The following is a 13,669-nucleotide window of genomic DNA, read 5'->3' on the forward strand; positions in this document are numbered from 1 at the left end:
GAACATCTGGTGTCTTTGGTCTGGACATTTTCCTTGGTAGAAATGTTTATTTTCATGACAACTTCTGCTTTCCACAATCTCATCCTTTCACATTTTGGGACATTTCCAATCAAAACAGTTCAGGCTAAAAATACTTCTGGAAGTGCCAGTGGGGTGGGAAGTGGAAAAGTAAATCCTCCCAGTTGTATCTGGGATTTATGTAATATTTTGCCATTTTCTTTATATTCTCTCTCCCTTTTTCAAAAAAATAAAAGAAGCAAGGAAAAATTAAATGCAAGGAAAAATTAAATACAAAGATTATGTATGCATTGTTTATATTTTATAAATGCTTTTATTTCATACCTTTGAAACCAAAATCAGTTTCTTCAATGACATTCCCTTTCCCCACATGGAGAACTTGCTTTCCTTCATTACCAGCAGTTTATTTGTGTATTTTGGCTGCCTACATTGATTTTTTTTTGAAAGAATAAAAACCACACCACAGTGCTTGCTTTGGGGAAATAGAATGAAATCTCTCATAGGCCCTGGAAACAAATAAGAGGTTACATTTGTGGGAATGAGGTAGGAGTTTTGCAATGATTCTAAATGGTAAGAATTACTTAAATGTCAAGGATGATTTGAAATTTGTACACCATTAGAACAGTAGCTGGACAAGTATAATGAGTTTTATCAGGGGGGTCTTGGGAGGTAACATAGCCACATTTGCATTATAATGATTCCATTGACATTGCACTGGGTGGAAGGACCCAATAATGTGACTGATACCTAAACTACCATGTTAGTGAGTATTCGTGGTGCTAGCTATACCAACCTGACGTTTGCTTTCAATTAGGTTTGTCACTCTGGAGTAACACTTTTGACTTTAGATTTATATGAAAGCAACACAGAGCAACACTTGATTCATCGTGTGCTGTATCTTGAGAGAAAGATGTTCTCATGGGTAAGGCAATGCATAGGGATTTGAGATTGAGACTGAGGTGCTGTTTCAGCCTTTGCTACAGAGTACCCAGATGACCTTGGACATGTGGCTTAATCTCAATGCCTTAACTTCCCTCTTGCAACATGGAAATAATTATTAATCTTTTCTTGCACCTGCTTTATTTATTTTCGGGCCCTGATCCTACAACTACTTGTGAATGGGCTCAAAAAGTAAGTATACCCCTAAGTATTTGAAACATCTGGGGCAAAGAGCAGATACACAGTCCAACAGATAAGGAACTAAATGGTATTAGAAAACTTCACCGGTGGGCCACACTCATCTCCTATACCAGGCCTCAGTCCCACAAGAACCAGGCAGGTGCTTAACTTTAAGCCCATGAACAGTTTAGTGAGTATGTGCACTAAGACCCTCAGACAGGACACATGCATGCCACTACTCACAATTCATTTGTTTCTAATGGCAAGCTGTGAGGCTGTCTGTACCTGCCTTTTTTTCCAACTGACTTAAATAAGGGCTTCTACTAGCATAGTTCAGTATTTAGCCCCAGCAGCATAACTCTTTCATAAATAAAAGTGTTCTGAAGAAAGTACCGTGTAATGCCAACTAAGGGATTCACAGACTAGAGAATTCATCCTCGCACCTAAGCAGTTTTTACAGAGCTTTGCATGAGCATGTACGTGACTATTGATAATTCTACAGTAGGTTTATATGTGTAATACATGCACACACACACTGAAGTATTAGTGGATTGTACATTATTTTCTCATGACAAGCCTAATATTATTTGACCTGGTTACTTCTAAAAGTAATAGAATAAACAAATCTCATTTATGTCATGTCAGCAATTCCCGACAGGGTGTTAACAGCCTTGGACACTCTCGATTTATGCACCAGGTAGAATAAAACACAACAGCATGGGAGCCCATCCATTCACAAGGAGATGACTATTTCACTTTAAATCCAAAAGCAAGGAAATCTGATCAAAACAAAGTGCTTGCTCTGAATGCCAAGGAAACCATGAAATATGTAGATACAATAGGTTAGTGATGGAAGAACAGGTATGGATTGATTCCTAGGACGTATGATATACCTGCAATTAAACTAAGCTATAGCCTAACTTTGTAGGAACAGCACTGGTACCTTTGGCAGTTTATACACAATGTATAGCATTGCCCTGTTCTTGGAGAAGCTCATTCAAAGCATCTCATTGCTACATGGGAGCTGAAAGGTCCCCCTCAACAGGTCCCTGCAGGCCAGTGTTCCAGTGAAAGTCACTGTCAGCCCATTGGAAGTGATTGGTACTGGTGTATGGAGGAAGCCAACACATTCTCTAAGTCAGCTCTACCTAAGGGAAACATTGGATAAATTGGCCATTATGGGGAATGGAAAATAATGACAGTTTTTAATAACATGGTCCTGAAACAATTGTACAGGTTGGGCTTTAGGAACATAGGACTGGAAATGACCTGCTGGATCACTGGGCTGTATGCCTTACTATTGCAAGCAACCCCATCACGTAATCCTGTTAATTAAATGACCAAGCTCCATCTTTAAATCATTACTTTTTTGCCCTCATGTAACCCAACTTGGCAAGAATCATAGACTCCTAGGAAATGAGGGTTGGAAGGGACCTCAGGAGGTCACATCTAGTCCAACCTCCCACTCAAAGCAGGACCAGCCCCAACTACATCATCCCAGCCAAGGCTTTGTCTAGCTGGGTTTCAAAAACCTCCTAGGATGGAGATCCCACCACCTCTCTGGGTGACCTGTTCCAGTGTTTTACTACCCTCCTAGTGAGACAATTCTTCCTAATATTCAACCTAAACTTCCCTTGCTGCAACTGGAGCCCATTGCTCCTTGTTCCTTCATCTGCCACCACGGAAAACAGTCCAGCTCCATCCTCTTTTGAACCTCCCTTCAGGTAGTTGAAGGCTGCTATTAAACCCCCCTCAATCTTCTCTTCTCCAGACTAAATAAGCTCAGTTCCCTCAGCCTCTCCTCACAAGTTATGTCCCCCAGCCCCTGAACCATTTTTTGCCCACGTTGTCCACATCGTTTGTATAGTGGAAGGCCCAAAACTGAACACACTACTCCAGATGTGGCCTCACCAGTGCTGAATAGAGGGGAATAATCACTTCCCTTGACCTACTGGCAATGGTCCTACCAATGCAGTCCACTATGCCATTACCTTTCTTAGCAACTAGAGTACACTGGTGGCTCATATTCAGCTTATTGTCCACTGTAACCCCCAGGTCTTTTTCTGCAGACCTGCAGGCCCCAGTACTGGTGCATGGGATTATTCCATCCTCAATGCAAGACTTTACACTTGTCCTTGTTGAACCTCATGAGATTTCTTTCGGCCCAACCCTCCAATTTGTCTAGGGGCCTTAACCAGCCATTAAATGCCCAATGTGACCTTGGGACAGTCAATTTGTCTTTGCCCCAGCTCCCCATCTGCAACAAGGAGATGGTCATACTTCCATTATGCCCTTCTCTATTCTCTTCAGATTATTACTCACCATCAGTTGACACAGAATGAAATGTAAGCCCCCATCTCAGCTGGAGTTTGAGTACTACCGTAAAATAAATACCTAGACTGAGTGTGCTTTGGGGCACAATCTGACTTTGGACAGCATTTAACACACAGGATCCTACGTACTTACTGCAGTGCAAATAAATAATAGGCAAAAGAATGTCCCTCAGGCAAATTATTTCATAATTGCCCACATCAGTATTTATTGCAGGTTCCTCTTCTGCTGCCTTCTTCTGGTGACACAACATGAGACTGTAGACCCTGCTGGTCTAAGCATGGCAAATTCTGGCCAGGTACAGTCTGAGGGTGTCTGCAGATGTACACGGAATAATTGACTCAATTAAGTCTGCTAAAGCATGCTAATTAGTTTATCACGCTTTAATTAAAGCACCCCCAGCACCATTTTGAAGCACGGGGGAGGGTGCTTTCATTAGAGCAGCTCTCAAATTAAAGCACCTCCCCTCCGCCCCCAGACCACGTGTAAAGATACCCTAAGTGATAAGAAACCAGTCTGAAACCAAGAAGAGAAGTTAATTGCACATAGACTGGTCTAAAAATGGTGGAGCCTGGTCTAAGATAGACCTGGATTGATGTGCTCTCAAACTTTATCAATTTAGGTTAGACCAGTGAATCTAACTTCTGTACCAGATCCCCTATCAGTGCAAGTTAGGTCACTGTCCACTGGCATCCCACGCTCCATTGTGGCTCCTGCTAGCCCCTCCTCGCAGGGAGGTGCAGTAGCACTTGCCCCACTCTTGACTCCTTCCAGAGTCCTGCCTCCTGACTCTGGTCAGCTCTCAGCTGCAGGCAGGCAGCAGAAGTGGGGAAGGGAGGCATCTATTTTTCTGTGCACAAGCCCCAGCATCTTGGCACCAGCATCCCTAAGCTATGCCTCCACACTGCATGAAGCACCCCGTGATGTACACACAGACCTGACATGAACCTCTGGGCTTGGGTGCAGCCCCATGGAGTCTGACTGGGCTGCAGGACATGGACAAGCACGCCTCCTCCCACTGCCTCCCTGCAGCTGATAGATGACATGGCATCAGGAGAAGGCTTGCTGACCCATGCCCAGTAGCCAGGTTGGGCTGCTTGGGGCTGTGCCTGAGCACAGGGCTTTTCCTGGGCTCTGTGTCAGGTCTGTGTGTACATCGTGGGGTGCAGAGGCATGGTCCAGGGATGCAGGTGCTCAGGAAAAGAGATGCCCTCCTTGCCCACTCCTGCTGCCTGCCTGCAGCTGACAGATGCCTATGGCTGGAAGATGAAGTGGCAGGGGTGGCCCAGGCATTCGGCTATCTCCAGCAGCCTGGGGAGCTCTGGGAGGTGTGCAGGAGCACTCCCCAGCTTCCTGGCCTTGGCCAGTGCATAAAATCATAGAAACACAGACCCAGAAAGGACCATCATCAAGATCAGTCCCTTGCCAGGGGCAGGAAGTTGTTGGGCTCAGATGAGCTCTACAGGGTACCTGTCCAGTCTCACCTTGAACACCTCCAAGGAGGTTGACTGCACCCCCTCTGCTGGGAATGTGTTCCAGATTCTGGTGACCCTTACAGAGAAGAAGTTTTTCCTTTTGTCCAACCTGCATTTACCCTCTATTAGTTCATGCCCATTGGTCCTCGTCCTCCCTGGAGGTGAATAGTTGCTCTCCTAGTTCTTGCTGCTCCCCGCTGATGTACTTCTAGGCAGCTATCAAGTCACCTCTCAGCTGTCTCTTCCTCAGACTGAGCAGGCCTCAGTTTCTGGAGTCTCTCTTCATAGGGCCTGCCCTCCATGCCCTTAGCCATACAGGTGACCCTTCTTTGTACCCTCTCGAGCTTATGCACAGTCTTCTTGAAGTGTGGTGCCCAGAACTGGATGCAGGACTCCAGCTGAGGCTTCACCCACACCAAATAGAGAAGGAGGAGCACCTCCCTGGATCTACTGGTCACACATCGGCTGATGCATGCCAGAGTTTTATTTGCCTTTCTGGCAGCCTCATCACCCCGCTGCCCCAGGCAAAAGTGTGCTTTATTTGTTGCTAATCTATGCTATTTAGAAAACCATGCATCTTAGATTGAGTCTGCCTCAGGCTTTTTGAATGTCTGTACCTAACCCCTGTTTTTATTTTCAGTTGCAATGCTTTTCCTCCCTTGAATTTGGCAGCTCAAGTTTCAATGCAGCAGAATATAAGTAATAGGCATTAGCTTATGAATCTCTCTGCAACCGTTCCACCTCCCTATAACAAAAACCCAAACAAAAAAAACTTGGCAACAGAACAACACTAGATCTTGTCAGCTGGTGTGACACTAGCAACCCTCTCCCCATTTGTCAACCCCATGGCTCAGTGAAAAGCTTGTGTCAGCAGGTTGTATCTATGTGCCATAGCCAACAAAAAGGCCATGTAGCAACATGTGCTTAGTAAAGATCAATAACACCTGCGCTTTATAAAAAGAGGCTACCCTACAAGTTCCCTTTTGGCCAAGTGGAATTAAAGGTACTGCATTGTCACAAACCTCTGCTAGAAGAAAATGTTGAGACCGCGCTGCATAACTAAACCTGATCAACTGTCTCAATAAGCGCAGAGGATAGTAAGCCTTGTCTTGGAGTGACGGCTTATTCATTGGGCAGCGTGTCTGCCAAACACTTACAGGGGTTGTAGCCATGTTGATTTAAGGACGTGGGCAGACAAGGTTCTTCGGGTGAATCTGCTATCTTGTATTACACTTACAAGTACCCAGATGGCCTTTTGTTTTCAAAATCAGCCTTTCCATATATTTATAAACAGATGTTCAATACAGATTCATGGGAGTAATTGCACTGATATAGGGTAAAAACCACACCCTCTGCAGAAAGACTGGCCCCATAGATCAATAAGCTGATGCATCTTTCATCTTTGACCCTTCTGAGAATCTGCCCGATGTATGCCCAAAAAAGTGAACTGGGGAGAGCATTTAGCAGCAAATCATCAATGTCCTTCTGTATTTCCAACGGGCTGCGTTAGGGCCTATGAGCTCACGTTCTTTTGTTATCTTAGAGAAATTATTTCCTTTGCTATTCTGAAAAGCTCTGAACATCCTGAAGAAATAAGAGGTATTACATCTTCATCGTAATGTTGTTGCGTGATGGTGGTGGTGTTTTAGTAACATTTATGAACCCCAATCACTTACCAAGACCCAAATTAGCAAGATACGGAATAAAGGCCAAACCAAAATGTTTGACCTAAAGAGCTTATCATCCACGTATGTGACAAGAGATAACAGGTGGATAATGGAGGACAGATTGAGGAGCCCAAGGAAATAATAAGACAGCGATGGTCAAGCAATCTATCTGTCAGTCTGCTTACATGAACATCATCACCGGACTGTCTAAACACCATCTAATGCATCACGCACCATCACTACCCTGGTGAGATAAGGAAGTATTCGAATCATTTTATGGATAGGGAAATGAATCGCAAGGCACATTAAAGATATTATTTATAACTATATGGGTTTCTAAAATCTTTTCCAGACATCTACTGTTACTGAAACTGCTTATCATTTGCATTATACTATTGCTTAGAGTCCCCTCAAAAAGATCAGGGCTCTACTCTGCTGAGGACTGCACATAAATAATGGGCAGAGAGTGTATTTGATATAAAGACACTTAAATCAGTGCTTACAAGGCTGTTTGAGTGCTGCCTGACTTGAGACCAAAAGAGGAAGTTGGGGTGAAATGCTGTAGTTTTGATTTTCTCATTATGACTTCCAGGGAACTTCTTCCAGGACACATTTTTCAGCTAATGCACATGCCAATGTGTTTTTGTTGAATAACTGGAGCCCAGTGTAACATAATTCAATTTTTACTGGAGAGTATCTCACATCATATAATTAACTCCTATTATATGATGGTCACAATAATAAGATACTTTACATTTCAGCAGCAGCTAAGGAAGATATTAAACAGAAGCTACTGTAGTTAGACATTTTTAAATCAATAGGTGCAGGTAACCTGCACGTAAGCATTTTTTAAAAGCTGGTCAAGAAGCTCTCCAGACTCTTAATGATGTTCTTTTTCCCAATAACTCCTGTTACACCTGGCCTACTTGCAAAGGAAGGTACAGAAATCAATGTTGTGTCAAAGTTTAAAACGGTCAAATGGGCTGAACCTGTCAGTTTGGATTTTACGCTAGGCAAAGTAAGGGAACAGCTGATAGGAAACCTGATTACTCAAGAACTAAAGGGGTGTAATAATAACATACATACCCATTGACCCTGATTTCTAGAAAACAAGTTTTTAGCAAACAAGATCATGGGGCGGGATTGCAGGGCACTGACAGCACAGGGCCAGGGCAGAGCTGCAATTTGCTCCCTGCACACCCTGGCCTGCAGAACCAGCATCCTTTGCAGGGACATAAAGGCAGCAGATCATGGCTCTGCTCCACACTTGCCTGTAATGAGGCTGTGGGTAGGCAGGGCCAGGGCTGGGATCATGGGCCAGCAACAGGGCAGGGCTAGGGCCCTGCAGTCCCAACCCTGCCTGCCCATCTCACTCCTGGATGCCACTCCTCACCGTCCCATGGCCCTATTCCATCTGAGCACAGAGCAGAGCCATGATCTGCTGCCTGCACACTCCTGTGGTACACACCCCTGTGATGCACACCGGGTCTCCAGGCAGGGGTGTGCGGAGGGCGGATTGTGGCTTTGCCCCAGGCCCCAGCCCCATGCTTTTGCCGCTCCACAATCCTAGGGTCTCCATGGAGATCGGCCAGGACCCGACATGAGCGGAGTGCATGGACAAGTGGACAGGATGGGGATGCACAGGGAGTTTTGTTGAGCTGCTGTGCAGTGGGGACAGGGTGAAGAGGGTGGGGTGCTGACCCAGCTCACACCAGCTCAACAGAACTCCTTATACGGCCCACAAGGCCAAATAATTGCCTCCCCCTGAGATAGTCTCTTCCCCCTTTCTCTCATTTCCATAGACCCCAATGCTGCAAAAACTTTATCACGTGCTTAGCTTACTGCATTCTGGGTAGCTCCACTAGTGCAGAGTCTATGCAGAACTTCCCTTATGTACCTTCGGTCCAGGGGATGTCTTTCACCATGCAAACTTCTCACACACCTTTGGCCTTTAACAGCAACAAGGATGAAAAGCCCATAATGACTGAAGTGGTGGTAACTATTAAGGTATGAGAAAGGAAAAGGCAATCACTGTAGATCATACTGAGAATACCAGGATATCAAGGCACTGATCCAGCAAAGCATGTCAGCATGAGTTTAATTTGTAGATCTCCATGGGACCCAGATTCAGTCCCATTTTCCCTGGCAAAACTCCCAGCAAAGAAGCCTCCTGCAGTGCTTAAAGATGCGCCAAGTTCTGTTAGCTGATTTACAATAAGGGAAGATACTCAGAGCAGCCTCAATCTCAATGTCATTATGTGCATGCAAATGTCTGATCCCACTAAGTATCTATTTGAATGCTGGCATATTTGACTCCCTGTGTTTATAGGAGCTATCCCACCACACGTGATCCCATTGTGTTGCCATCAGGCCCTCCACTTGGATGTAGTTTATCATCATACCCCAGATGGGGAAAGAGGGGTGGAAAGCAGGGGCTCTGCTGAGAGATGATGGTGAGTTGAAAGGATCAAAGGATAAACAAAGGAGTTAACCCGTTCAGAGATAATAGGGGTTATAAAAGCCATGCCAGTTAATGGGATAAGACTCCATAACCTCTGTTGAGAATATACTTATCACTATTCAGTTTGAGTCATTGTCCCGCACGCACATGTGCCCCCTTAACCAACTGACTGACTGGAGGCAGCGGCGGTGGCAGCAGCAGCTGATCCCCTGAAGGTAAGTGGGGCGGAGGGACCCGGCGCAGCTGAGCCGGATCCGGAGGGGAAGCCCCCCGGGGCCCATATAGCTGAGCCGGTAGGGAGCCGCGCAGCATGAAAAGAGTGTGCAAACAGGGAGAGCTAGGGAGGGGACTGTCCCCCCAGGCCAGGGAGCACCCCCGGGGTTATCCCTTGGGGAGCAGGCTCTGGCGGCAGTGGATCCCCCCAGCAGGGGAGCGTACGGGGCGGAACTGCTGGTAGGCACTTCCGGGTAGACCGGGGCACCTGATTGGCCGTTGGAGCAGGGGTGGGTAATTCAAACCGCGGGCTTTAAAGTCGCGGGGTGACGTAGTTCCCTGCACTCAGGAACCAGCAGTGGGAAGGAGAGGAGTCAGGCACATGTGTGTCCCGCACGCACGTGTGCCCCCTTAACCAACTGACTGACCGGAGGCGGCGGCGGTGGCAGCAGCAGCAGAGGAATCGGCAGTGGGGGCAGCAGCAGCTGATCCCCCAAAGGTAAGTGGGGTGGAGGAAACCGGCGTAGCTGAGCCAGATTCGGAGGGGAAGCCCCTCGGGTCCCATATAGCTGAGCTGGTAGGGAGCCGTGCTCCTGAGCCGCGCTCCCGAGCCGCGCAGCGCGAACAGAGCGTGCAAACAGGCACGCTCTGTGAGAGCGCTCCGGCGTTTGCGCAGGCATTCGCTCTGGCAGGCGGGCAGGAAGGGCCAGGAGTGAGACTCCTGTAGGGGTAGGGCGTAGACACCACACAGATCTACAAACAGCATCTCAGAATGGTGTCTAGGAGGAGTGCTGCTAGGGCCTCTGCCCAGGGGGACAAGGCTAACCGGGGCTGGTCTGAGGCCTCCACCCAGACCAAGCCCATGGGGGAGCTGATGTCCCCCTACCTCCTGGCCTGTGGGGGTTCCCCAGCAGGGCCAGGGGGGGCAGAGATTGGGGGCCCCCACACCTGTCCGGCAGGTGCCCATCTCAGGGCTCTGGAGGCGCAGGTGAGGGAGCTCCGGGAGGAGGTTAGCAGGCTGAGGGGGATCAGGGAGGTGGAGGATGAAATTGACAGCTATTTCCTTTCCCTGCAGGACCAGGCACCCAAGGAAGAAGCAGCCTGGGGAATGCCCTCCACAGTAGAGTGGCAGACGGCCACAGCCAGGACTGGAGCAGCTCACAGAGAATCGGTACCAGCTTCTCCAGTCCGACTGGTGAACAGGTATGAGGCCCTGGTGACCCTGCAGGAGATGGAAGGGGAGGAGGAAACCCTTGGGCAGGAAGAAACAACACATTCTTCACGCTCTGAACAGGTCAAGAGATCCAAGAGGACCCAGAGGAGGAGGCGATGAGTGCTCATCATAGGCGAGTCCATCCTGAGAGGTACGGAAGGGCCCATCTGTCGCCAGGACCCCTCAGCACGAGAGGTATACTGCCTCCCTGGGGCAAAGATTCAGGATGCGACGGAGGTAATCCAGCCCAGGATCAAGCCCACCGATTACTACCCCATGGTTCTAGTCCATGTGGGTACTAATGATGCGGCCAGGAGAACCCCTGATCACCTGATGGCTGACTACAGTGCTTTGGGCGGCGTGCTGAAGTAGTTCGGGGCACAGGTGGTATTCTCTTCCATCCCACCAGTGAACAGACGCGGAAGACGGCATGAGAACTGCATCCAAGAGACCAACTGGCAGCTTCGGCAATGGTGTCTCGAGGCAGGCTTCGGCTTCCTGGACAACAATCCGCACATTACGACGAAGGACACGCTCAGCTGGGATGGGCTTCACCTGTCCCCCAAAGGTAAGCGTGTGTTTTCTTCTAGGTTGGTGGATCTCCTCCGGCGGGCTTTCAACTAGGCTCGTCAGGGGGAGGGGAATATGAGGGCGGGGGAAGCTGTGGACCACCAAACCATGTGGCACCCACAAGGACAGCCCAGCCTGAAGAAAGAGAGCTTTGGGAACCTGAAAGCCATGGGGAGGCCAGCACGACGGCACAGGTAAGAAACGAGAAGGTAAGAAACAATGGGCCCCTTGGGACTCGGAGCGGGGGGGCAGCAAAGGCACCTGTCACAGGGCTCAAGTGCCTATATACTAATGCTAGGAGCATGGGAAACAAGCAGAATGAACTAGTGCTCCTGCTTGTACTAAACACCTATGACTTAGTGGGGCTAACAGAAACCTGGTGGGATTCATCCCACGACTGGGCAGTACATATTGAGGGCTATAGATTGTACAGAAAGGACAGGGTGGGGAAGAAAGGGGGAGGGGTTGCGCTCTATGTCAGTGAGCAATATACATCAACACTCATCAAGACGGAATCCAAGGATGAGGAAGTAGAAGGATTGTGGGTTAGGCTACATGGGGGGCAAGGAAAAAGGGATTTGGTGGTAGGGGTCTGCTACAGACCCCCACACCAAGGGGAAGAAATAGATTTGGGGCTCCTGAGGCAGCTCTGGGAGACCATAAAAGCTAAAGAGGCGGTAGTCATGGGGGACGTAAACTACCCGGACATCTGCTGGGAGTCACAGACAGCAAAGTTCCAGCACTCACGAAGGTTTCTAACCTGTGTACAGGACCTCCACCTGACACAGGAGGTGTATGGTCCCACTAGGGGTAATGCCATACTGGATCTGGTATCAGCAATGGGGGATGACATGGTAGGGGACCTCCAGATCCGTAGCCATCTGGGGGACAGTGATCACCTAATAATAGAATTCACTATAAGACGTCGAGTGGGTAAGGTAACTAGTAGGGTGAAAGTGCTAGACTTTAGGAAAGCTGATCTCAATGAACTCGGGCGATTAGTCAAGGACGCACTGCAGAGTAAGAGTTTTGAAGGGATGGGAGCCCAAGAAGGGTGGCTGTGCCTAAAGGAAACGATCCTTCAGGCACAAAGCAAGATGATCCCCGAACGAGGCAAAAGAGGGAAAGGGGCCAGGAGGCTTCCCTGGCTGACCAGAGAAATCCAGGGCAGCCTAAGGGACAAAAGGGGAGCACATAAAAAGTGGAAACAGGGAGAGATCACCAAAGATGAATATACCTCCTCTGCTCGTGCTTGAAGGGAAGCAGTTAGACGGGCCAAAGCTACCATGGAGCTGAGGATGGCATCCCAAGTAAGGGACAACAAGAAATTGTTTTTTAGATATATAGGGAGTAAAAGGAAGACAGAGGGAGGAATAGGACCCCTGCTAAATGGGCAGAAACAATTGGTGACGAACAGGGGGGACAAGGCTGAGCTCCTCAACGAGTACTTTGCCTCAGTGTTCGTAAGCGAGGGACACGACAAGTCTCTCAATGGGGTTGTAGAGAGGCAGCAGCAAGGCACCAGACTTCCATGCGTAGATCCTGAGATAGTGCAGAGTTACTTGGAAGAACTGGATGCCTTTAAGTCAGCAGGCCCGGATGAGCTCCATCCGAGGGTGCTGAAGGCACTGGCCGACATCATTGCAGAACCACTGGCGGGAATATTCGAACGCTCGTGGCGCACGGGCCAAGTCCCGGAGGATTGGAAAAGGGCCAGCGTGGTCCCCATTTTCAAAAAGGGGAGGAAGGAGGACCCGGGCAACTATAGGCCAGTCAGTCTCACCTCCATCCTTGGCAAAGTCTTTGAAAAAATTATCAAGGCTCACATTTGTGAGAGCCCGGCAGGAAAAATTATGCTGAGGGGAAACCAGCACGGGTTCATGGCAGGCAGATCATGCTTGACCAATCTAGTCTCTTTTTATGACCAGGTTACGAAATTCCTGGACACAGGAGGAGGGATGGATGTCGTATACTTAGACTTCAGGAAGGCCTTCGATACGGTATCCCACCCCATACTGGTGAACAAGTTAAGAGGCTGTGACTTGGATGACTACACAGTCCGGTGGGTGGCGAATTTGCTGGAGGGTCACACCCAGGGAGTCGTGGAAGATGGGTCGGTTTCGACCTGGAAGGGTGGGGGCAGTGGGGTCCCGCAGGGCTCGGTCCTTGGACCGATACTCTTTAATGTCTTCATCAGTGACTTGGACAAGGGAGTGAAGTGTACTCTGTCCAAGTTTGCAGATGACACAAAGCTATGGGGAGATGTGGACACGCCGGAGGGCAGGGGACTGCTGCAGGCAGACCTGGATAGGTTGGACAAGTGGGCAGAAAACAACAGAATGCAGTTCAACAAGGAGAAATGCAAAGTGCTGCACCTAGGGAGGAAAAATGTCCAGCACACCTACAACCTAGGGAATGACCTGCTGGGTGGCACAGAGGTGGAAAGGGATCTTGGAGTCCTAGTGGACTCCAAGATGAACATGAGTCGGTAGTGTGACAAAGCCATCAAAAGAGCCAATGGCACTTTATCGTGCATCAGCAGATGTATGACGAATAGGTCCAAGGAGGTGATACTTCCCCTGTATCGGGCGCTGGTCAGACC

This window comes from Alligator mississippiensis, chromosome 15, assembly GCF_030867095.1.
Source record: "Alligator mississippiensis isolate rAllMis1 chromosome 15, rAllMis1, whole genome shotgun sequence".
NCBI lineage: Eukaryota > Metazoa > Chordata > Crocodylia > Alligatoridae > Alligator > Alligator mississippiensis.